The sequence below is a fragment of the Balaenoptera borealis genome (genome assembly GCF_965194805.1).
Source record: "Balaenoptera borealis genome assembly, chromosome: 15".
NCBI classification, from domain to species: domain Eukaryota; kingdom Metazoa; phylum Chordata; class Mammalia; order Artiodactyla; family Balaenopteridae; genus Balaenoptera; species Balaenoptera borealis.
In genome coordinates, this window is record NC_138871.1 from 42,760,661 (window position 1) to 42,786,731 (window position 26,071).

The 26,071-nt window shown below is 33.9% G+C and overlaps 1 protein-coding gene and 1 long non-coding RNA gene across 5 annotated transcripts in view; one reads left to right on the plus strand and one right to left on the minus strand.

The window, feature by feature from the left end:
- Positions 1 to 26,067, minus strand: part of LOC309612541 — a 28,461-nt gene extending 2,394 nt beyond the window's left edge. Inside the window, exon 1 of the long non-coding RNA XR_014235264.1 lies at positions 40 to 26,067. This is a non-coding gene — a long non-coding RNA (uncharacterized lncRNA). The remainder of the gene's footprint in view (positions 1 to 39) is intronic.
- The window catches only part of FANCL (FA complementation group L), an 80,594-nt gene that overhangs the window by 45,522 nt on the left and 9,001 nt on the right, over positions 1 to 26,071 (plus strand). The window lies entirely within an intron of this gene.

Sequence of the window (26,071 nt, forward strand, 5' to 3'; positions counted from 1 at the left end):
CATAGAAATTAGGTAAGATAAGTAAGAGACCTGACTCACAAAGATCTAGTAGGGAAGTTATATCCTATTTTTAGTGCTTCATTAGATAAAATTGTGATTCTGTCATGGTCAGGTCTTTCTTCTCTTTTCAAGTTACCTTGAAAAAGTACATAAACAGAAAAATCAAGAAGCAACATTTTTTTCAGTGGGAAATAGTTTAAATGCAACAGACATTTAATATCTACAGATGGTCCCTGACCTAATTTGACTTAGGATTTTTCAACTTTACAATGGTGCAAAAGCGATACACATTCAGTAGAAACCTTATTATGAATTTTGATCTTTTTCCGGGTTGGTGATAGGCCAGACGATACCCTGCATGATGCAGGACAGCAGCAGCCAGCCACGGCTCCCGCTCAGCCACTCTGTCACGAGGGTGAACAACCGATACACTTAGAACCATTCTGTCCCCATACAGTGATTCTGTTTATCACTTTCACAGTATTCAATAAATTACATGAGATATTCAACACTTTATTATAAAATAGGCTTGTGTTAGATGATTTTGCCCAACTGTAGGCTAATATAAGTGTTCTGAGTATGTTTAAGGTAGGCTCCGCTAAGCTATGACGTTCCATAGGTTTGGTGTATTAAATGCATTTTCAACCATTTAACTGGACATAACCCCATCATAAGTTGAGGAAGATGTGTACTGTATGTGCAGCACTGAGCTGGATCCTAAGGAATTTAAGGTGAGTTAACCAGGTTCTAACATCCTAGGGTAGGCTTTCAGGAGTAACTTTCAGTCTGATAAGGAGAGAGGTACTTAAAAAGATAATTTCAGTAAAATGTGTTGAGTGATGTGTGTGGTGAGCCATTTTGATAAGATGGAGAAGAGGTACATAATTTAACCTGATGTGGTCAAGCAAGTTTTCTGGATAAAGTGTTACTTGAGTTCAGTGAGTCTTGAGAAGTGAGAAATTAGGCTTGGGAGGACACATGATACTTTAGGAGAGAACTGCTGTAGGCAAAGAACAAAGGCATAACGTTGTAGGAGATAATACATGCATTACACATCGTTTGGAACTCTGTAGTCAGAGATAAGACTGGAGCTTTTGCTTAGAGTTAGGCAGGGTCTGGTACACCAATTCTGATGATCTTGGACTTTATCCCAAAGTGATAGGGTTATAAGGAAGAAAGGTGGCATGGTCACAATTTTTGTTTTATAATAGCATTTCTCAAAGTGTTTTTTTGTTTTGTTTTAGGTTATTAATAGGATTAAGGTGGAGAAAGGCTCTGATCTAATGCACTTATGAAATTCTAGAGTTAAGTTCTGCTATTTCTTGATTTAGGATTTCTCATCTTTCTTGGTATGCCAAGATGTATTATAAATCTCTGGCATGACTTTTTTTTTTTTCCTTCTTCTCAGAGCACCTCTGTAGATAAGTTTTCAGCAAAACAAGTTTTTTTAATAGGTCACTCTGTTTGTGTAGAGGAAGGTTCTAAATGAGAATGGCAAGACTATAGTGAAGAAGACTGAGGGGCAGCTGTGTACTTACCCATGCAGGCAGTAATTAGGGTCTGTTCTAGGTTAGTGGTTGCAGGGAAAGATGAAAGGGAATTGTTTGGGAAAATTCCACAGATTATATTGATAGAACTTGGTGATGGATTGGGCATGAGATCTCATGGATTACTGCCACTGCTTCTGGTGGGGGTAACTAGATTAGATAGGTTGTAGTATTGCCAAGTGAGGTAGAGAATGCAGTAAGAAGAGGTTTAGAGGCAGATTCAGTTTGGGATTTGATGAGTTTGGCATGCCTATGGTATGTCTAAATAAATGTGTTTAGTGGGCAGTTGGAGATATGGCTTTGAATCTCATACAGTCAGTTACTTGCCAGATAAAGGAAGATCAGTATAATTTCAGTTGATTGCTAAGGTTATCAAAGGTAGTTTAAGCTTTGCAGAAGATTTGAGGTATGTGCTTTGTGAGCACATGAGATACTTCTATGGTATGGTAAAATTCTTCCATGAATTTAAAAACCCAGTGAGACTAGTAGTGTGGAACAGGTTTTTTTATCAGATGACTTCAGTACCAATTTAAGGTACATTAAGTAATTTACTTGCTGATGTTAATAAATCTGACTTTGTTGCAGACCTTCATGGTAGGCTTCAGAGTTAATTCTGCTGGATCACTTGTAACATAGTAACAAGAGAACACAGAGTCTTAAAGTCTGGGTTAAATTCTAGCTTTATCCCTACAATGCATGACCTTGGGTAAATCATTTTTTATAAAAAGAGGGAAGGAATATTTAAGTCATAGATTGCATGACTTTGTAAGAGTAAATTGAGTTATTTGATAGTGCTTTTGAATTGTAAAGTGCTGTATAGGTGTACAAAGTGATATAGGGAGGTAACACAATTTGCAGATTGGTTAGCTTTTAAAATAGCAAGCCTTAATATGGGCAAAGAAATGATATCTCTCAATATACATTTATATTATATTGTAAATTGTATATATAAACACACCCACATTTATATATAACAACACGTAATTGGTATCTCTCTCTTTGTATGTTGCACTACATGTACTCTAAAGACAATGTTTCCATTTATATGCAACAATTAAGAAGTATTCTGGTGTTGAAAAATGAAATAGGCATGATAAATGCAAAATGACCGTCAATCTCACCAGGCAATCTGGTTGTGGTAGATGACTCTACATACATCGTACCATAAGTAACATAGATGAGAGGTGTTGAGAGAAATATTGTTTGGACTGTAGTTTGGAGGAAACCAATAAAATATTCTTACATAGCAAGTGTCCCACGTAAAAGAAAATATATAAATATCAGTCTCCAAATGGCTTCTTAATGTTGTGATTTATATTTTAAATACTTTTGGGTAAAAAAGATTGTCTTAGCTAATATCAGTAAAGTAATTTTTCTTCCACACAAACACAGCTTGTTAACATTCTCTACCTTATGTTTTGTCCCTGTCAGAGACCCTGTCTGGCAAATTGATGCACACTATGTCTATTTGTACTTTTTTTTTAATCCAAGGGATAGTTTAAAATATGTGAGTATTGATATACTTGTGCGTGTGTGTGTGTGTGTGTGTGTGTGTGTGTGTTAAACCATCCTTTTGGAAAAAATAGATGCCCATATTGAAAATAAAGATCCAGTAGATTGAAAACAAATGATAATTCAGATATGAAAGACATGTTAATTCAAATATGATCTGCTAGAATCACTGATTAATACTTTCAGCTATGAAATATACTTACTTTCACCCTCTTTTTGTGCTAAAAAAGTTGAATATTAGAAGCCAAACTAATTTAGCAGATGGATATAATGAAGCAAACCAGAATTTTGGAGTTGGTAGATAGCAGAAGCAATGGGACAGTATTTTTTTTAAATGATGTCACTGCTGCTAGGTAGTTCCCTGGCTCTGGCTGTGAAGGTAACATTGGTAGCTAGCAACACACATATTCTCTCTATTAGTCTTGACTTTATCTAAAAGCAAAGATTTTTGTGACCATTTATTTCCTTATTTTGTTGTTTTTAGTGTGAGTAATAAAAATTAGATATAGTCAACTTTTTTGTTGAGGGGAGTAGCACCCTTTTTTGGTATGGCTTACCTGGAACAAAAAGCTAGAAGACGAGTTTGGTTTTTACTGATTGGCTTGATTTTTTTTTATTATGTAAAACTTTATTTTAATATAAAATAAAGGAAGTTTATTTTGTATTAAACGATTAACATAGCATATTAGAAATGTACTTGAACCAAATACTAAGGGTCTTAAGTAGCAATGTACAAGACATGATTTTTCTCAGAGTTAACATCTGAGAGATAAAGAAGAATGGATAAACAACCACAAGGGTTTGTTCATCAGTCAGGGGTCAAGCTGCCACAATATCTAAGCCCTCTCCTGGCATTCTTATCATCTTACTTTATTATTTTTTTAAATTGTGGTAAGATACACAAAATTTACTATCTCAATCATTTTTGAAGGTGCAGTTCAGTGGTGTTAATACATTCATAATGTTGTTGCTACCATTACCACCATCCACCTCCAGAACTCTTTTCAAATCTTGTAAAACTGAAATACTATACCTGTTAAACAATAATTCCCTATCCTCCTCTTCCACCAGCCTCTAGTAACCACCATTCTACTTTCTGACTCTCTGGTTTTGACTATTCTAAGTACCTCACATAAGTGGAATCATACAGTATTTGTCTTTTTTGACTGGCTTACTTCACTTAGCATAATACCCTCAAGGTTCATACAAGTTGTAGCATATGTCAGAGTTTTCTTCCTTTTTAAGACTGAAAATATGCTATTGCATGTATATACCACATTTTGTTTATCTGTTCTTCCGCTGATGGACTTGAATTGCTTCCACATTTTAGCTCTTGGGAGTAGCGCTGCAGTGAACATGGATGTGCATTCTAGCTCTTTGAGTCCCCACTTTCAGTTGCTGGATCATATGGTGATTCTGTTTTTAATTTTTTGAGAAACTGCCATACTGTTTTCCAGAGCTGCTGTACCATTTTACATTCCCACCAACAGTGCACAACAGTTCCAGTTTCTCCACATCCTCCCAATTAAAGAAAACTTACTTTCTGTTAATGGGTGTGAATGAAGTAGTATTTATTACAGTTTTGACTTGCATTTCCCTAAGTGATACTGAATATCTTTTCGTGCACTTATTGGCCGTTTGTATATCTTCTTTGGATAAATGTCTTATTCCATTCCTTTGCCCATTTTTAAATTAGGTTATTTTTGTTGTTGAGTTTTAAGAGTTCTCTACATATTCTAGGTATTAATCCTTTATCAGATATATGATTTGCAAATATTTTCTCCCATTCCTTGTGTTGCCTTTTTACTCTGTTGCTATTGTCTTCTGATGCACAAATTTTTTTTTTTTTATAAATTTATTTTATTTTATTTATTTTTGGCTGCATTGGGTCTTCATTGCTGTGCGCAGGCTTTCTCTGGTTGCGGCGAGCAGGGGCTACTCTTTGTTGCGGTGCAGGGGCTTCTCATTGCAGTGGCTTCTCTTCGTTGCGGAGCATGGGCTCTAGGCGCGCGGGCTTCAGTAGTTGTGGCTCACAGGCTCTAGAGTGCAGGCTCAGTAGCTGTGGTGCACGGGCTTAGTTGCTCCGCGGCATGTGGGATCTTCCCAGACGAGGGATTGAACCCCTGTCCCCTGCATTGGCAGGCGGATTCTTAACCACTCTGCCACCAGGGAAGTCCCCTGATGCACAAAATTTTTTTAATTTTCATGAAGTCCAACTTATTTTTTCTATTGTTGCCAGTGCCTTTGGTGCTCTGTTGAAGAAGTCATTGCCCAATCCAATGTCATGAAGCTTTTTTGCCCTGTGTTTTTTTCTGAGAGTGTTATACTTACAGCTCTTACATCTAGGTCTTTGATCCATTTTAAGTTACTTTTTATATACGATGTTAGATAAGGAGCCAGCTTAATTATTTTGTATATTGATAGCCAGTTTCCCTAGCACCATTTGTTGAAAAGATTGTTCTTTTCTCATTGAATAGTCTTGGTAACCTTGTCAAAAATCATTTGATCATGCATATGAGGGTTTTTTTCTAGGCTCTCTATTCTGTTCCATTTGTCTATATATAGACTGTCATATGCTAGTACCACACTGTTTTGATTACTGTAGCTTTGTAGTAAGTTTTGAAATCAGAAAATGTGATTTCCACTTTGTCCTTTCCACTTTTTTCCTCCAGCTTTGTTGTTCTTTTTCAAGATTGTATGGCTATACAGGGTCTCTTAAGATTCTATATGAATTTTAAGATAGGATTTTCTATTTCTGCCCAAAAACATATCATTGGGATTTTGATAAGGACTGCATTGTCTTCCAGTTCATGAATCTGGTTTGAGATTCCTTTTTTTGATGTCTTCTTTAATTTTTTTCAGGAGTGTTATTTTGTTTTCATTTTATAAGTCCTTAACCTTCTTGGTTAATTTCTAAGTATTTTATTCTTTTTGATGTTATTGTAAATGAATTTGTTTTCTTAATTTCCTTTTTGGATTGTTCATTGTTGCTGTTCAGAATGCAACTAATTTTTGTGTATTGACTTTGCTGGTGGTCAGAGTGGCCACTTTACTGAATTAATTTCTTAGTTCTAACAATTTTGAGGGGGGGAATATAGGTTTTTTACCTATAAGATTATATCATCTGCAAGCAGGGATAATTTTACTTCTTCCTTTCTAGTTTGCATGCTTTTAATTTCTTTTTCTTGCCTAATTGATCTGGCTAGAACTTCCAGTATTGTGTTGAATAGAAGTGATGAAAGTAGGTATCCTTGCCTTGTTCCTGATCTTAAAGGAAAAGCTTTCAGTCTTTCAACATTGAGTGTGATGTTTACTGCAGTTTTTCATAATATGCCTTTATTATGTTGCAGTAATTTTCTTTGATCCTAGTTTGTTGAGTGTTTTTATCATGAGAGGGTGTTAAATATTGTCAAATGCTTTTTCTGTGTCAGTTGAGATGGATTTCTTCATTCTGTTAGTATAGTGTATTACATTTTATTGATTTGCATATGTTGAGCCGTCCTTGCATTCCAGGAATAAATCCCACCTGATCTCAGTGTGTAATCTTTTTTCTATGCTGCTAAATTTGGTTTGCTAGTATTTTGTTGAGGATTTTTTTTATCAATATTCATAAGGGATCATGGTTTTTAAGTTTTCTTGGGGTTTTAGTATCAGGGTAAAGATGGCCTCATAAAATGAATTAGGAAGTATTTTCCCCACTTCAGTTTTTTGGAAAAGTTTGAGAAGGATTGGTGTTTTTCTTTAAAATGTTTGGTATAATTCACCAGTGACACTTCCAGGACTTTTTCTGTTGAGATCTTTTGATTAGTGATTCAGTCTCCTTACTCCTTATTATTCTGTTCAGATTTTCTATTTATTTGTGGTTTAGTCTTGGAAGGTTTTGGGTCTCTAGGAATTTGTTCATTTCATCTAGGTTATCCAATTTGTTGCCATATATACAGTTTTTCATAGTTCTCTCTTACAATTCTTCTTGTTTTTGTAAATGGTAATAATGTCCCCACTTTTATAACCGATTGGTAGTTTGAATTCTCTTTTTTTCTTAGTCCCATTTATTTAAAATTTGTCAACTTGTTGAACTTTTCAAAGAATCAACCTTTGGTTTCATTGATTTTCTCTATTGTCTTTCTATTCTCTACCTTACTTATCTCCGCTCTAATCTTTATTTCCTTCTGCTGGCTTTGGGTTTAGTTTGGTCCTTTAGTTGTAAAGTTAAGTTGTTGATGGTTAGATTTTTCTTGTTTTTTAATGTATGCATTTATAGCTATAAATATCCTCTTTAGTACTTCTTTTGCTGCATTCTGTAAGTTTTGGTATGCTGTGTTTTCTTTTTTGTCTCTAAGTATTTTCTAATTACACTGTGATTTCTTGTTTGATCCATTGATTGTTTAAGAGTTATGTTGTTCAGTTTCCACAAATTTGTGGGTTTTCCAGTTTTCTTTCTTTTATTGATTTCTAACTACATCCTGTTGTGGTGGGAAAAGATACTTTATATGATATCTATCTTTTAAAATTTATTTTGTATGTATTTTGTAGCCTAAAACATGATGTGTCCTGGAAAATGTTCCATGTGCATTTGGGAAATATGTGTACTCTTTTGTTACTGTGTAGAGTGTTCAATATATGTCTATTAGATCTTGTTGGTTTGTTGTGTTGTTCAAGTCCTCTGTTTCCCTATTTTCTGTCCGGTTGTTCTGTCTATTGGGAGTGGGGTATTGACGTCTCCCAAATATTATTATATTATACAACTGTATCTCTTCAGTACTATTAATGTTTGTTTCATGTTTTGATAGTCTATTATTAGGTGCATAAATGCTTATAATTGTTATATCTTCTTGCTGTATTGAACCTTTTATTAATATATTATGTCCTTTGTCTCTTGTAACCTATTTTGATTTAAAGTCTGTTTTGTCTGATACTAGTATAGCTACTCCTGCTCTCTTTTGGTGATTATTTGCATGGAATATCTTTTTCCATTCTTTCACTTTAAGCCTGTTTGTGTCTTTGGATCTAAAGTGAGATTCTTGTAGACAGCATATAGTTGGATCATGTGTTTTTATCCATCCTGCCAATCTCTGTCTTTTGATTAGAGAGTTTAGTCTATTTACATTTGTAGTTATTACTGATAAGGAGGGACTTAATCTGTCATTTTGCTACTGTTTCTGTATGCCTTATAGTTATTTTGTCCCTTATTTTCTGCATTACTGCTTTATTTAGAGTTCAGTTGATTTTTTTTGGAGTTAAACATTTTAATTCCTTTGTTATTTATTTTTGTATATATTCTATAGCTATTTTCTCTGTGGTTGCCATCAGAATTACATTTAACATCCTGAAGTTATAACCCTCTAACTTATACCAGCTTAACTTCAATAACATACAAACTCTGGTCCTTTACAGCTCTGTACCTACCCTTCTCAGTTGTTGTCACAAAGTTATATATTTACACAGTGTATGCACCAAACCATAAACTAATAATTCTTTTAATGCCTTTGTCTCTTAAATTATGTAGAAAACGAAATGTGAAGTTACAAACCAAAGTTACTGTAACACTGGCTTTGAGTCGAATAATTCTTAGTTTAAAAAAATACCTTAGTCTCTTAAATCATGTAGAAAACAAGGAGTGGAGTTAAAAACCATTTTTATAATAGTGCTAGCTTTTATAATTGCTCCATGTATTTACCTTTACTGAGATCTTTATTTCTTCATAAGGCTTCTATGCTACTGTCTAGTGTCCTTTCATTTCAACCTACAGGACTTTCTTTAACATTTCTTGCAGGGCAGGTCTAATGGTAGCAGACTTCTTTTGTTTGTCTGGGAATGTCTTCATTTCTCCTACACTGATGAAGGATAATTTTGCCAGCTATAGGATTTTTGGTTGACATTTTTTTTTCCTTTAGCAGTTTGAATATATCAGCCCACAGTTTTCTAGTCATCAAAGTTTCTGATGAGAAATCTGCTAATAGTTTTTGAGGTTCCCTTGTGTTGTGATGAGTCACTTCTCAACTTCTTTCAAGATTCTCTTTTTGTCTTTGTCTTTTGAAAGCTTGATTATAATGTGCCTTGGTGTGGATCTCTTTGAGTTCATCTTACTTAGAGTTCATGGAGCTTCTTGGATGTGTATATTTATGTATTTCAGCGAATTTGGGAATTTGTCAGCCATTATACAAATATTCTCTCTGCCATTTTCTTTCTTCTTTTGGGACCCCACAATCCATATATTGGTCAACTTTATGGTGTCATACAGTTCCCTTAGACTCATGCACTTTTCTTCAATCTTTTTTCTTCCTGCTTCTCAGACATAATAACTAACGTCCTATCTTCATGTTCACAGATTTTTTTGCCTGTTCAAATTCACCTTTGGATTCTCTTAGTGAATTTTTCATTTTAGTTATTGTAATTTTTGGCTCCAGAATTTCTTTTTATGTTCTTTTTTGAAAGTCTTCTTTCTCTTTGTTGACGTTTCCATTTTGTTCATACATTGGTTTCTTGACTTGCTCTACATCTTACTTTAAAGCTTATGTATCAGTTGTTTCAAATTCTCTGTCTAGTAGAGATACTCTCAGGTCTATGTTTGGAACCTGTTAATTTTTTTCCTTTGAATCAGGGCTACACTTTGTTTTATTTTTAGTGCCCTGTGATTTTGCTGTTGTTGTTGAAAACTGGAAATTTTAGTCATATAATGTGGTAACTTTAGAAATTGGATTCTCCCCTCTCCCCAGAGAGGAAAGATCAAAATTTCCCTGGTTTTTTTGTCTATGTTTTTGTGTTCTTGATTGTTGCAGGCTGTCTCTGCATCAAGGATCAGCCTGAGGTGTACTCTTAGGGTCTTTTCTGGTCTTTTTTGAGCCTTTCCCTGGGCATGCAGAGTGACTTCCAAAATTTTCCTGTAAAGGGAGTTGCCTTTTTTCCCCCAGTTTTATTGAGATACAGTTGGCATACTGCACTGTATAAGTGTGAGCTCTGCAGCATACTGATTTGACTTATATGCATCATGAAATGAATACCACAATAAGTTTAGTGACTATCCATCTCATATAGATACAAATTAAAAGAAAAAGCAAAAGATATTTTTTCTTGTGATGAGAACTCTTAGGATTTATTCTTAACAACTTCATATATAACATACAACAGTGTTAATTGTATCAGTCATGTACATTACATCCCTAGCACTCATTTTTCTTGTAAATGGAAGTTTGTACCTTTTGACCACCTTCACCCAATTCCTCCTCCCCCGACCCCTCCCCTCTAGTAACCACAAATATGATCTCGTTTTCTATGAGTTTGTTTGAAGTATAATGGACCTGCAACGCTTTGTTAGTTTCTAGTGCACAATATAGTGATTCGATATTTCTATACATTTCAAAATCACCACCATTATAAGTCTAGTTTATGATCTGTCAACATATAAAGATATTACAATATTATTGACTATATTCCCCACACTGTACATTTCACCCCCATGACTCATTTATTTTGTAATTGGAAGTTTGTACCTCTTAATTTTCCTCACCTATTTCACTCATCCCAGTTGCTTTTTCACTCACTGAGTTGCTTTTGAATGTTCTACTCTTTAAAGTCTGACACTCAAAAGGGGAAAAAGAGAAAAATGAAGCGGGGGGAGGGTCAGTGGCTCCTTAAGTACGCTGCAGGTCACTTCTGCAGGAGAGGGAAGGACTTGAAACAGTGGCAGGAAGTACAACAGCAATATCCAGCTGCCTCTTTGGGTATTCCTCTGAGGTTAGGAGCAGCAATCAGTCATCAGAGCACAGATACCTGATATTTGGAAGACAGATCCTTTTCTCCTACCCTGGCTCCTATAAGCTGTGTGCAGGGTGCTCCTGAAGTGTGTGCAGGGCTGCCTGTCAGGGAGCTGTGGGGCAGGGTGATGGGTAGCTAAGAGCTGAAATTAACCAAAGTTGCAAGCCTTCTGTAGACTCAACAGTTCCAAAATAGTTTCTGTCAGTGCATTTATTGTCTAGGTGGGGAGACAGATTCCTGGTGCTTCCTACTCAGTCATCTACCCAGAATTCTCACCTAATTGGCCTGACAGTTTTTCTTTTCTTTTTTTAATGGTCTGTAACATAGGATAGCTTAGGACCATGTTGGAAGTGCCTACTCATTTTCAACATACACTTGACAGACATTTATTTACTTCTCCCTCCCTCTCTCTCTTCCTTATCTTTTTTATTAACAGAGTTGCTGCAGTCATTCTGTAATGGCTACACATGGAGTGAATGTGTTTCATTTAACTTTGTGGGCATATATACTTTCCACATGACTTAAGAATAGTAGCAAATCTTTTAAATCATCAGTTGTCAGTTATAGTAAAAATAAACTGTAAGAAGAGGTGATGCATTCTTTATGGATTGTGTGACAGAGAATAGCATTTGATTTAATAGATTTAGTTATACCTACAGAAAGAGTTGAGAACATTAATGAAGCTTGCGAATAAGATCAAATGAACTGAATATTTAAGAGATTTATCTCTTTAAAGATATCTGATTGGGAATATTGAAATTAATGTTAAAATTAAATTTCTTTAGAAGTTTAATCTCTTGATATTTGAATCAAGCCTTTTGAATCCCTCAGAGAAAAAGACAAAAATGATTATTAGAGGATTTATGTGCACATATTATAAGAAAGTATAAAAAAATCAGAATGGAAAGCAACTGTTACAAGTACCAGAAAATTATGCTATTAATTTAAGTGTCATCAGAGCACAAAAGATCACATTCTGGGACTGTGAGAAAATTATTAAAATACTGGAAATAATAGTACTTAAGATGAAGATATTATACTCTAAGATCTGGTTAAGTGACTGACATTATTATATCACTTCAGGTATTATAAAAGTAACAAAATGCTTTTAAAGATAATAAGCATTACATTTTGAGATTGGCAATGTTCACACTTTTCTGCTTAAGTGCTTTCCTAGTTTAACATAATCTAATAACAGTTATGGGGGAATAGCTAACATCTTAGTTCCCATGTATATCCTTTCTTCTTCCTTGCCCAATATATACATATAAAAGTGATAAGCTTTTATTCTCTAAGTGGTGGGTTTATGAACAGTTACTCTTCTGCCTTTGTCTTTGCTGTTAGAAATATAGCTGTTTTGTAATTTTTTTAGGTCCTAAATGTTGAGAAATCTACTGCAGATCTACTGCAAAGGTATTAATGTATAGATTCATTACTGTCCAGAAATCAGAATGCATGTTTTTTTAAACAGTTTTTTTGAGGTATAATTGATATACAATAAACTGAACATATTTAGTGTATGATCTGGTGAGCACTGACAAATGTTTACACCCGTGAGATCAACCCCACAATCAAGATAATAAACCTTTCCACGACAACCAAGTTTCCCCCTTCGCCTTTTTAATCTCTCCCTTTTGTTCCTCGTGTCCTTCCTCCCGATCCCAGGCAACTGCTGCTCTCCTTTCTAGAGTTTTATATAGTTCTATATACTTTTCTATGTCAGGTTTCTTTCCTCAGCATAATTAGGGACTTCTCAATGTTGTAGCATGTAATAATATTTCATTGTTTTTAGGCTGAGTAGTTAGTACTCCTTTGTATGAATGTAACGATATATTGTTCATTTACCTGCTGATGGACAGATGGGTTGTTTCCAGGATGTGGCTGTTACAGATAAAGCTACTGTGAACATTATGTGAATGTCATTATGTGAAGATATGCTTTCATTTCTCTTTGGCAAATACCTAGGGTTAGAATGGCTAGATCATCTAGGAGGTGTGTATTTAACTTTTTAAGAAACTGCTGAACAGTTTTTTTTAAGCGGTTGTGCTATTTTACATTCCTAACAATATTGTTTGAGGCTTCTGGTTTCTCTGCATCCTTACTGACATTTGGTATGTCCAGTCATTTTCATTTTAGCCATTCTAATAGGTGTGTAGTGGTAGCTCATTATGATTTTAATTTGCATTTCCTTAATGACCAGTGATGTTGAAAGTATTAAATGCTTGTCATCATATATCTTCTTTGGTGAAGCATCTACAAATCTTTTGTGTAAAGACCTGAATTAATGGAGAGATAAACTATATTCATGAGTTAGAAGACTCAGTATTGTTAACGTGTTAGTTCTCTCCAAATTGATCTATAGATTCAATGCAATCTCAATCAAAATCCCAGTAGATTTTTTTAATTGACAAAATGATTCTAAAATTCATATGGAAATGCAAAGAACTTAGAATAGTCCAAAAAACTGAAAAAGAACAAAATTGGAGGACTAATACCACCTGATTTCAAGACTTATAAATTTACCTTTAAGACAAACCTATCTATCAAGACAATGTAGTATTAATATAAAGTATGACAAAAAGATCACTGGAATAGAGAATTTAGAAATATACCCATATAACTGTGTATGCATACAGCTGTTTCCAGTGAAGGTGCAAAGATAATTCAGTGGAAGAAAGACAGTCTTTTCAATAAATGGGACAAATAATTTGCTATATGCAAAACAGATGAACTTCAATCCATATGTAAAAATTAACTCAAAATGAATCATAAACTTAATGTAAAACCTAAAACAATGAAACTTTTGGAAAAAACAAGGAAAAGCTTTGCGACTTTGGGATAGGCAAAGATTTCTTAACACAATACAGAAAACAAGATCCTTATAAGAACAAGTTGAGAAATTGGACTTAATCAAAATTAAAACTTTTTGCTCTTGAAAAATACTGTTAAAAGAGTGAAAAGACAAGGTATAGACTAGGAGAAAATATTTGCAAATTATACATCTGATAGTGGACTCGTGCTTAGAATATATATAAAGAGCTCTGAAAGCTCAATAATAAGACAACAACACAGAATAGGCAGAATATTTTATATAGATATATATTTTGGGTATTTCAAATGTATCCCTTTTATTACTATTAAAGCTTTATATAAATTAATTTCATGAGGACAGTTTTTTCAAAATAGGTTTATTTAACTCTTGGAGAATTGACCATATGTCACTTCCCTTTTTGGCAAATGGCTAGGAATCAGATAATTCTTGCTCCCTACTTCACTTCCTTTGCATCCACTTTTTACTCAGCCGTATTGCTTCAGTTTGTTTCATGATTGTGTATCTTGACAAAACACCTCACCTAAGCTCTGCCACTCCTCTCTTTCTTTGCCCCACAGCTCTTCTAATGCTAGGACCAGTGATGTTTATGGGCGCCATTAGGCATACATATGTATGCAGATCTGGAAATGTGAGAGAATTCATAACCCTCCTTAGGGCAACTCGACCAGTCAGGAATGGAAGACAGTGAATAAATGCTCCTGAATTCTGTTTCTTGGGTGGCAATTCTGAGGAGCTTTCTCTAGAACTTCTCACAGAGCTGCCATCGACCACAGTAACCATCTTGAAAGTACACCCTTATTTTAGCTTTCTCTCCTCACTTATACTGTTTCCAGTCCCTACTCCCTCTCAATCCCTGAGATTACTTCCAATAACCTATCTGTACACAAGCCCTGGCCTCAGGCTTTGCTTTCTGGGGGAGATCCCAAGCTCAAATTATCATTGCATGTATCACTTAATGTTATAGCTACAAATAAAGATGACGTAGGACAAGGGTCCAAATACACCAGTTATACTTATGGCGCAGAAATTTACCTTCCTTAAAAAAATCCTGATGGTTGCCTTTTGCTTCTTTGATTTGTTTTTCAAGACCGAACAAAACCTTTGCAGCTATATGTGACCTTCTAAGCAATGTAACTTGACAGGCCTTTTTAAAACTCAATTTATAATTCAAAGAGTGTACTAGTCTTCTCTCAGATGATGTCCTTACCCCTACAGAACTTTCTTTACAGTTGCTATCAGCTTCCTTTGGCTTGTCTCCACCATTTGAAAAATTTTATGCAACTTCTATATAATAATGGGCCACAGCCACTAACTTCTTAGCTTGTACTTGTTACCCAGTTTCTTTGTCGAATATAAAAAAAATTATTAACATTTCAGTAATCGGGACTAGCATGTTTTGAAAAGAGTTTAGACTTAAGCATATAAGCAATTCTTCAGTGGATGGTGACAGTGGAAACCAGAGCACCGATTTCTTTCACTAAATATATATCCTCTAGCCATGGAGTTAATAAGAACATTTTCATCTCCTTCTCTATTTATTGGCTATGTGTCATGAGAAAATGTGATACCCTTCAAGATTTCTATAGAATACTGATATAACCTAGTTTTCTGATGGTTTATTTATTTATTAAACATAAACAAGAATAACCAACTTGACCTTCCTCTGGTCAAATATTGGGGTACTTGATTCATCACACTTGCCAGCAATAAAAATTGGCAAGCATTTCCAAAATAGACGGTGTTTCAGTAATATAAAACTAGTCAGGAGATAGAATATGCCTTTTAATTTTTTTGGAAAGGTCATGATTTGGTGACATTTGACCAGATGAACTTTCAAATGGTTCATGATCTAAAGGTTTAAATGCCAAATCTATCATACCAAACAGACTCTTCAGCATTGTGATTATTCAGAAATTTTCAGTGCATCAACACACAGATCTTCTCACCGAGAAGCCTATATACAGAACAGTCCAGGTATCCTGATTTCAGTGCAGAGAATTTCATTAAATGCCTTAGGTGAACCTAATATTAAATTGATCTCTTATTAATATCTTTATGCCTGCTCTTATCAAATCATGTCGAGATGTCTGTTTTTTTTCCCTCAAGATTAATACATTCTTTTTAATCTTCTGACCTTTTCACACAGGAAGATTGGACTCCATATCAGGGAATATCTTCCCTGAACCCGTAGCTCTTGTGCTCCCAGTGCATGGAATGTTACAGATATAGTTTTCCAATGTCTGGTGGTTAGTCTGTGCCTTTTTTTTTCTGTGATTGCCCTACCCCACATAAAAATAGACTGAAAGATACATAGATAAAATAATAAATGTTGTGGTTGTTATGCCCTCAACATGGTATGCTGCAAATCTTTGGAGTAGGTAGAGTGGAGTATAGAATATACTCTTTTCCCCTTGTTTTATGTTTTCTAACTTTCTCAGTATTTCTCCTTTTTAAAAAATTTTTTTGGCGCTTTAAGGACAAGAGGTGGTTTAGCATCACATCCTCTCCCTTCCCATAGCAAGGCTTAGGTGAGAGGCGCCTACATTGTTATCTTGGTTACTGGGATACTTTTCTTCTCTGTAGGATAGTTTATTGCTTTTGGGACACTGAGCCTTTTCTGTGTTTGTGTTTGTTTTTGTTTTTTGTTTAATTAATTTATTTTATTTAATTATTTTTAGCTGCATTGGGTCTTCATTGCTGCGTGCGGGCTTTCTCTAGTTGCGGCGAGTGGGAGCTACTCTCCGTTGTGGTGCGCGGGCTTCTCATTGCGGTGGCTTCTCTTGTTGCAGAGCATGGGCTCTAGGCATGTGGGCTTCAGTAGTTGTGGCACACAGGCTCAGTAGTTGTGGCTCGTGGGCTCTAGAGCGCAGGCTCAGTCGTTGTGGCGCATGGGCTTAGTTGCTCCGCGGCATGTGGGATCTTCCCGGACCAGGGCTTGAACCCGTATCTCCTGCGTTGGCAGGTGGATTCTTAACCACTGCGCTACCAAGGAAGCCCCTGTTTTGGGGGTTTTAAAATTTTTATTTTTTTGGTTTTGCTGGTAATTTCTTTTGTCTTCCTTCTAAAGTTTTTTTTTTCCTCTGTTTTATTTCTTTTAATTATGTATATGTGCTAAAAAGGTTGACATTTTCCTTTGATTAATGAATTAACCAGTTGCAGTGTTCTGGGTGTAATTTTTGGATCTTCATCATATTTGAGCTGTGTAGTTGCTTTTCTATTCCTGCTAGAAATTTGTGGTTTCAAACCTATTCCCAAACTCAAAAGTTTTAGAAGACTGAAATTTTGTCCCTATATTTTAGAAAAAAATAGTAGTTGTGTAATGCATCTTTTACTTCTCCCCTTAAATACATGAGGATATGAAGTGTAATCCAAATATTTTGATTTTGGTACAAAGGTTCTTTTGATTCAAGAGGAAATGATTGTTCTACAGTGAATCATATAAGTTATTTATAACATATATAATTTGAATGAGAAAATATGTTTATACACACGATTTGGAAATAAATGGGAGTATGTTATAGTAATTGGCATCTTGAAAGGAAGTATACCTACTTTTAAGTGGACAGAATCACCTACTTCATGGATTTTCAAAGTTATATTTAGAGTTCTTGACTTTTAGAGCTGGAAGTCACCTTAGAAGTTATCTACCACACACTCACATTTATAGATGTAATATTAAGTCTTTAAGAGTCTGGGTATGTCTTGATATCAGATACTTTGTTACCCTTCAAGATTAGAATGGTGACCTCTTTGTGTACTGGGTTCTTTTATCTTTGTCTTGGAGATCCTAACATAGTCCTGACACATGGTTGAAATATTAGTTTCATTGAATTGAATTTAGTATGTTTTTCACTATACACATTCATGAAATGAAAGGATAGCTGACAGACCATTTATTTCTAGTTCTACGTATGCTCCTTTATGATTATACAAATAATATATGTTATTGTAGGAAGTATGGAAAAGTACAAAGAAGAAAATAAAAATTCTTATAAAGTGGGTTGTTTTTAAAACCACACTACCCAGGGACAAGTGAAGCCTTGGAACAAAATCATTGGTGCTGAATTAGAACAAAACCACTCTTGATTATTCTGGAATGGATTAAGGGCATGTACCATGGTCCCATAGGACCTATAGAATGCTCACCTCTTCAGTGATGTTCTGTAATAAAGCAGTGACTAGTAATGGGAGTGCTGTAGGAAAGAAGCCATACCATGGAATTGAGCTACCTCAGTTACTAAAGGAAAAGTTACTCTGGGAAAGCAGACCCCCATCCCGTATACCTCATTATTCTCACCATTCTCTAACTCTGAGGCTTTGCTCATCTCTTCTCTTTCTCTTACCTGAAATTTTGCAATTAGAAATAATGTCTAAACTTATGAAGTTGAGTATTTTTTATGTGATTATGTGAATTTTTTCTCTGGGAAACTGTCTTTAATCCCCTGTTTTTTAAAATAACATGTATTTTATAAATTGATTTTCAGTAACTTTTTATATTAAGGGTGTTAATCCTTTGTCTAATACGGTACAAATATTTTTTGATTTGATAGAATTTCTCTAGGTCAGGGACCATATGTCTTTTAATTATAGTGGCTATCAATTTTAAGCATATGAGCACTTAGCATTTTATATACATCATCTCACTCAAATCTTGTAAGGATTAACAGTATTTCCATATTGCAGAAGCTAAGTGAGATTAAGTAATTTGCTGAGAAAGATGCAACTAGTTTTAAGTAGTGGAACTAGGAATGAGACTAAATATTTGACTACAAGTCTATGATCTTAACTAACATACTCTATTGTATCTTATATTTTCTTATATCAACCAGTATTTACTGTAGAGCATAACACTTACACATTATACACATTTGCTGTATTGAATTGTATTAAGACATAATTCATTTTGTAGTATTTACTTACTTAATTTTGTATAACTTGGTATACTATAAATGAGGACATGCATTCTTTGATTCTTGACCCTGATAGTTTGTTGTATATGGCTACAAATTGACTATTTTAAGTTAAAGTTAAAACTTTTCTCCATAAGTCTAATTTTATAAACTGTGTTCCATTTTTACAAATTCATTGTATGCTTCCCTAAATCCCAAAATTGGTTGCAAAAATAAAATAAAATATTAAACAACAGTGAAAAAACAGTGAAATTAAAGTTATCGTGTAAATGTTCATAAGGATGGCTTTCTTTTCCCTCAAGAGCTTGAATCTTTTAGAAATATGTCTGGTAACATTTAGACTATAACAGGGACGGCTGTTCTTCATTGTGCCACCTGTGGTTCTCAACTTTGCACATTAGAATCACTTGGAGAACTTTGGAAATTCCTAGTGCTAAGGCTGCATTGTAACAAGATCAATTAAAAAGGAATGGCTGAGAATGGAATCTAGATATTAGTGTTTAAGTTCCCTAAGTGATTGCAGTGTGATTTTTATTGTAGAGAAAGTTACAGGTAGTGATACCATTTGTGTGGTTTGTTATCTATGTCCATAGTTGAGTGAAATGCTAAATTTTACTTAGAGAATGTAAAATGCATTTTTTTAACCCAACCTTATGATTCTCTGGTTAAGAACACCTATTACAGACATTTCAAAGATTATAACTTGCCATATACAGTGAGCCACTTTTCTCAGAAGGCATATTTATGTTTTGTTTTAGAGATGGTTTTAAATATATAGATTTAAAGATTTATGTAAAGAGATCAGTTGTTGAATATTTGAAAAAAATTAGTCTATAACCTAATCCAGAAAAAATAGTTTTAACTTTCTTAGTTATAATAAATAACTCATATAAGTTATATAATTCCTCCCAATATTTTATTATAAAATTTCAAACATACAGAAACATTGAAAAGGTTTATGGTGAATATTCATATATACACCACCCAGATTCTATAGTTAACAATTACTGTACTTGCTTTAACACTTATATTTCCATTTGTACCTTTTTCCGTCCATAAATCCATCTGATTTTTGAGGCCTTTCAAAGTAATTTGCATGTATCAGATCTTTCCCCCAAATACTTCAGTATGCATACCTTTAACTAGAGTTCAGTACTTTGTAAAATTTGGGAATAATAAAATGCATAAATCCTAAGTGTATCATAAGTTTCAGTAAATGAATATACTGGTGCAGTCCATACTCAAGATGCAGAACATTACCATCATTCAGTCTCCTCTCTCTTCCCAGTAAATATCCATTGTTTTGATTTTTTTCCAACCGTATCTTAGCTATGCCTGTTCCAGACTTCATATCAACAGAAGCATATAGTATGTACTCTTTTTGTACGTAGGCTTCTTTCACTCAACATAGTTTTGAAATTTCCATGTTGTGACATGTATTAGTAGTTTGTTCTTTTTATTCCTGAGTAGTATTCCATTGCATGAATATACTAGGGTTTATCATTTCTCCTGTTGATGGACATCTGGACTTATACCAATTTTTGACATTTATGAATGAACTGCTATGAACATTCTTACATAAGTCTTTTTATGGACAGCTAAGTTACAAGTAAGGATATATTTAGTTTTTAAAGAAATTGCCAAATCTTTTCAAAAATGGTTGTGCCATTTTATACACTCACCCACAGAATGTGAGAGTTCATGTTGATTTACATCCTTACCAATATTTTGTATTTTTATTTTAATGTTACCTCTTAATATTAAGCTTTCTCACCTTTTATGGGTTTTTCTTTATCTGATTCACATGTTATTTTACATTGCATATTGTCTCCCCCCCACCCCCTAAAAAGAGAAAGAAAACTTAAGACAGTTGCATGGTAGTTTTGGTGTGATGTGAGACTGCTTATATTAAAAAATGAGGACTTGGCAATTTTTATTTTTGAAAAAAAATTTTTTATAGACCTTTTCTCCTTGCAAAATACTTACTGAACTTTGATATCAAATTTAGTCATATTATAGGGTACTTCCTTGGCATTTCTGGTGATGTATATAGAATATTTAATTGCATTGTTAACATCTAGACTTTTTTCCCCCATTTTCAGTAGGGAAATCAATTGAAAATAAGGGTTTGTGAATGATTTAACAGACAAAATAAGCAGTTGTAGAAAAAATTTTTTTCAGATAGCTTATTGATACAATAGTTTTAATGTCCACTTCATTAAAATTGCTAAGAGAAATGTTTCTGTGTCTCACTTTTCACCTTTTCAGACTTTCTTTATTTGGAACATAAAAATACTGTGTAAAATTTGATTATGACTTTTTAAAAATTTTATTTTTTTGAAGCATAGCTGATTTACAATGTTGTGTTAATTTCTGCAGTACAGCAGAGTGATTCAGTTACATATATACATTCTTTTTCATATTCTTTTCCATTATGGTTTATCACAGGATATTGAATATAGTTCCCTGTGCTATATAGTAGGACCTTGTTATTTATCCATTCTATGCATAATAGTTTGCATCTGCTAATCCCAAACTCCCAATCCATCCCTCTCCCACCCCGTTTCTCCCTTGGCAACCACAAGTCTATTCTCTATGTCTGTGAGTCTGTTTCATAGATAAGTTCATTTGTGTCATATTTTAGGTCCCACATATAAGTGATATTATTTGGTATTTGTCTTTCTTTTTCTGACATTCCTCACTTAGTATGATAATCTGTAGGTCCATCCCTGTTGCTGCAAATGGCATAATTTCATTCTTTTTTATGGCTGAGTAGTATTCCATTGTATATTTATACCATGTCTTTATCCATTCATCTGTCAGTGGACATTAAGGTGGTTTCCATGTCTTGACTATTGTAAAACGTGCTGTAATGAACATTGGGGTGCATGTATCTTTTTGAATTACAGTTTTCTCCAGATATATAATATAATCCCAGGAGTGGGATTGCAGGATCATATGGCAAATCTATTTTTAGTTTTATGAGGAACCTCCATACTGTTTTCCATAGTGGCTGCACCAATTTACATTCCCACCAACAGTGTAGGAGGGTCCCCTTTTCTTCACACCCTCTCTGGCATTTATTGTTTGTCAATTTTTTAATCATGGCCATTCTGACTGGTGTGATGTGGTACCTCATTGTAATTTTGATTTGCATTTCCCTAATAATTAGTGATGTTGAGCATCTTTTCATGTTGCCCATCTGTATGTCTTCTTTGGAGAAATGTCTGTTTAGGTCTTCTGCCCATTTTTTGATTGCATTGTTGATTTTTTGATATTGAGTTATATGAGCTGTTTGTATATTTTGGAAATTAAGTCCTTGTTGGTCAAATCACTTGCAAATATTTTCTCTGACTCTGTAGGTTGTCTTTTTGTTTTGTTTATGGTTTCCTTTGCTGTACAAAAGCTTGTAAGTTTGATTAGGTCCCATTTGTTTATTTTTGCTTTTATTTCTATTGCCTTGGGAGACTGATGATGACTTTTAGGATTTGAAATTCACTTTTTCTGTAATTATCAACTGACTTCTAGTTTCAGGGTGGTTGTTTCATGGGTTTTTTGTTTTTTTTTTCTGCTGTCATTTTCTTTTTAAAAAACATACCTTTTCTGTTTAAAATACAGAGTTAGCATTTTAAGCAGAGCTATGTTTAGGATTTTATTTACATTCACGCATACAAGAAATGGACAATGTGTTTGGGGATACTTACTTTCAAATGAAAGATACCATGTGACAGCATTTTATGACTTTTTTTGGTTAACTTTTCCTTGGATTTTCAATGAAATAGGTAATTATAGATTTTTAAATATAGATATAGATGGAGAGAGAGAAAGGAGAGGGACACTACTGATTTTTAAAAAGAGTTGTCTCTTCAACAGTGTTGGGAAAATTGGATATCCATATGCAAAAAAATGAAATTAGATGCCTACCTCATACTGTATACAAAAATCAACTCAAAACTAATTAAAAACTTGAACATAAGACCTGAAACTGTAAAACTACTAGATGAAAACATAGGGGAAAAGCTTCTTGATATTGGTTTTGGCAATGATCTCTTAAATATGACACTGAAAGTACAGGCAACAAAGCAAAAATAGACAAGTGGAACTACATACCTTTAAAAGGCTTCTGCACAGTAAAGGAAACAATCAACAAAATGAAAAAGCAGCCTATGAAATGAGAGAAAATATTTGCAAACTATCTGATAAAGGGTTAATATCCAAAATATATAAGGAACTCCTACAACTCAACAGCAAAAAAACAAATAACCTGATTAAAAAATGGGCAAAGAACTTGAACATACGTTTCTCCAAAGAAGACATACAAATGGCCAACCAGTATATAAAAAGATGCTGAACATCATTAATTATCAGGGAAATACAAATCAAAACTAAAACATGGTATCATGTCATAGTTTTGATCTGTTAGGATGGCTATTATCAAAAACAAAACAAACCAACAAACACTCCCACAAAGTAGCAAGTATTGGCAAGGATGTGGAAGAATTGGAACCCTTGTACACTGTTGGTGAGAGTAAAATGATGCAGCAACTATGGAAAACAGTATGGAGTGTCCTCAAAAAAGTAAAAAATATAACAACCATATGATCCAGCAATCGGTATATTCCAAAAGAACTGAAATGAGAGTCTTGAAGAGATACCTGCACTCCCATGTTCATTGTAGTGTTATTCATAATAGCAAAGATATGAAAAAATCCAACTGTCCATCTGTTTATCTGTCATAAACAGATGAATGGGCAAAGAAAATGTGGTATATACAAGACAGCTTTAAAAAAGAAAATCCTGCCATTTGCAACAATATGGATGAACCTGGAGGATATTCTGCTAAGTGAAATAAGTCACAAAAAGGACAAATACTGCCATGATTCTACTTATATGAAATATCTAAGTCAAACTGATAGATACAGAGAATAGAATAGTGGTTGCCAGTGGCTGGCGGGTGGGTGAAATGAGGAGTTGGTGTTCAGTGGGTACAGAGTGCTAGATGAATAAGTTCTAGAGATCTGTTGTACAATATAGTTAACAGTGCCATAGTGTGCAATTCACAATTTGTTGAGTGGGTAGATCTCATGTTAAGTGTTTTTAGGGATCTCATGTTAGAGATCTCATGTTAAGTGTTGGCTATATCTATTACCTTGATTATGGTGATGGTATTATGGGTATATGCATATGCCCAAACTCATCAACTTACACATTAAATATGTGCAGTTCTTTGTATATCAATTATACCTCAATAAAGCTGTTAAAAATGCCAACATACTGTGCACCAATTGGTTTATTATGTTTGCATCTAGTGATTAATGACTTTTATTGTAAGCAAAGAAATTACTGTACTGTAGACTTACATAGTACAAAAGTCAATTTAGTTACAATAGGGGGCTATGTCTAAAGGAAGAAAATTCAGTTAGAAGGTTGTTTTAGTAATCTACTTAAATCTATGCTTAGATTCCTGGCTTGGGCAATAGGGCAAGTAGTAGCCCCTTTCACTAATAAACAGTGGGAAGGGAATTTTTCCTTGGGAAGATGATGCGATCAGTTTGGAGCCATCCAATTATGGTGTGCGTCTTAGACAGCCATATAGATATTATCTATATAGAAATGGCTGAGTAGTTTTGGAGTTCTCCATCTGGCTTAAACAAATTTGGGAATGATCATAGGGAACATGGTTCCTGAAGCTTGGAGTAGTAAATAAACCCACAGAAAGTATTTCAATTTACTTTATGCAAACATATCTATGTATACATATTAAACAATATTAATTGTAAGCCATGATAAAGAACTGTGGTTTTAATCACTAACGATAACATAAAACATAATTTGCAAGGTACTTGTAAATAATGGTGACCAAATAGAATGGTGGTCATCAGTGATTATTTTCTTATGTCAAATAGTTTAGTTCAATTTACTTAAACAAATATTTATTGAACAGCTCTTGGAACTTGTGTTGCTTTTATTATGTGGTAGCATCACAAAGACAAAACATCACTTTGAGAAGAACTGCACTTAAAACAGTTTATTGTAAACCAGGAAATTATAGTGTCAGGTTTGCAGAATACAAAAATCAGCTTAATCACAATGTAAATAATGGGCTTTAGGGGAATATGAGTAGAGGGGAAAGAAATCCAGTTAAAATGTTGGTTTGAATGGTTTTAAGAGAGGGACTGATCTGTTCAGGTTTATATTTTAAATAGGGTACTCTGCCAGAAGGTTGTTGAAGTCAAGGAATGGCAAGTCTGAATATGGAAATAAGAATAGGGGATTATTTTAATAATATATAATAATACTAGGATAAATAGAGTTATCAAGAAATATGTTAAATATGGACTTAAGTCTTATGTTAACTTACAGAATTTATTAGGTATCAGAGGAAATCTACAAGGACCAAGGCTGGTTTCTTATTTGGGTACATAAAGAATGGTGGTGCATTCAGTGAAAGAGAAAATAAAGTGCAGCTCACAGTTTAAAAAAAAAAAAAAACACTTGGGAATTTAGTTTTCTGATTTCTGGATTCTGGCATCTAAACTTGTGGATAAGTATGGTATACTAGAAGAGAATATTCTACCCTCAATATACTAGTAATAAAAGGTTATTTTTACACATTAAGCTCTAGTTCCTACTCTTAACTTTTTTCTGTGTATATAAGAAGAGTTGAAACTGCTTTGGTGAAACTGCTTTTTTATATGTTTTGCTTATTTGAAACAGTAAATAAAATCCTTAATTCTTTTTAAAACTGTTTTAGTTTTGATGGCTTTTTATATAAAATGTTTAGTAAATAGTTGTATCTTTTAACCATACCACATTATTTTATAAGAAACTCTTGACTTTGAAGGTAATTATGAATTGATTTTTAAAATCAGTGATGGCTTTAGTTCTTGTCATTTAGTGAAAATGTATTTAATTCCCATGAAGGATTAATGCCTGAAATACTGAATTCAGAGACTGGCTAAAAATTTAACATCAAAAGAAATCCTGTTTGTAATTTCTGTTGAATTCTTTAAAAGTGTGTAAAACCTTTTCATACTCTTTGTCTAATTAACTCTGCAAAGTTATTTATTAACAGTGTGTAAAAGTAATTTAATCAAATTACAAATAGCGCTGCATTTAAATTGATAACTGAGCGAAAATAAAAATATTTTCATACTAAAATTGTATAGACACTATGCTAAATATATATTGTATACGTTAATAATAGTAATTATTAATACAAGGTATACCTTTCCATACATATAGTACAAAATGCATCATAATAAATATGGTTTTTAAAAAGCAATTCTTTCTTGATAAGTGCACAGTCCAGTGACAATCAAAAAAGAATTCTGTTAATACTAATAGTGGTGAAGAGATATGAAGCAGGGAGAGTTGACTGTTGTTTACTAGAGTCTAGTTTTAGCTTAAATGAAACAGAGCTTAAAACTTGTAAATTGAGTTGTATCCTAAGTGAAAGATAATCCACTATTGATAGTGTCATACAGCTTATTCAGCTTTTGTCTGTCTTTTCA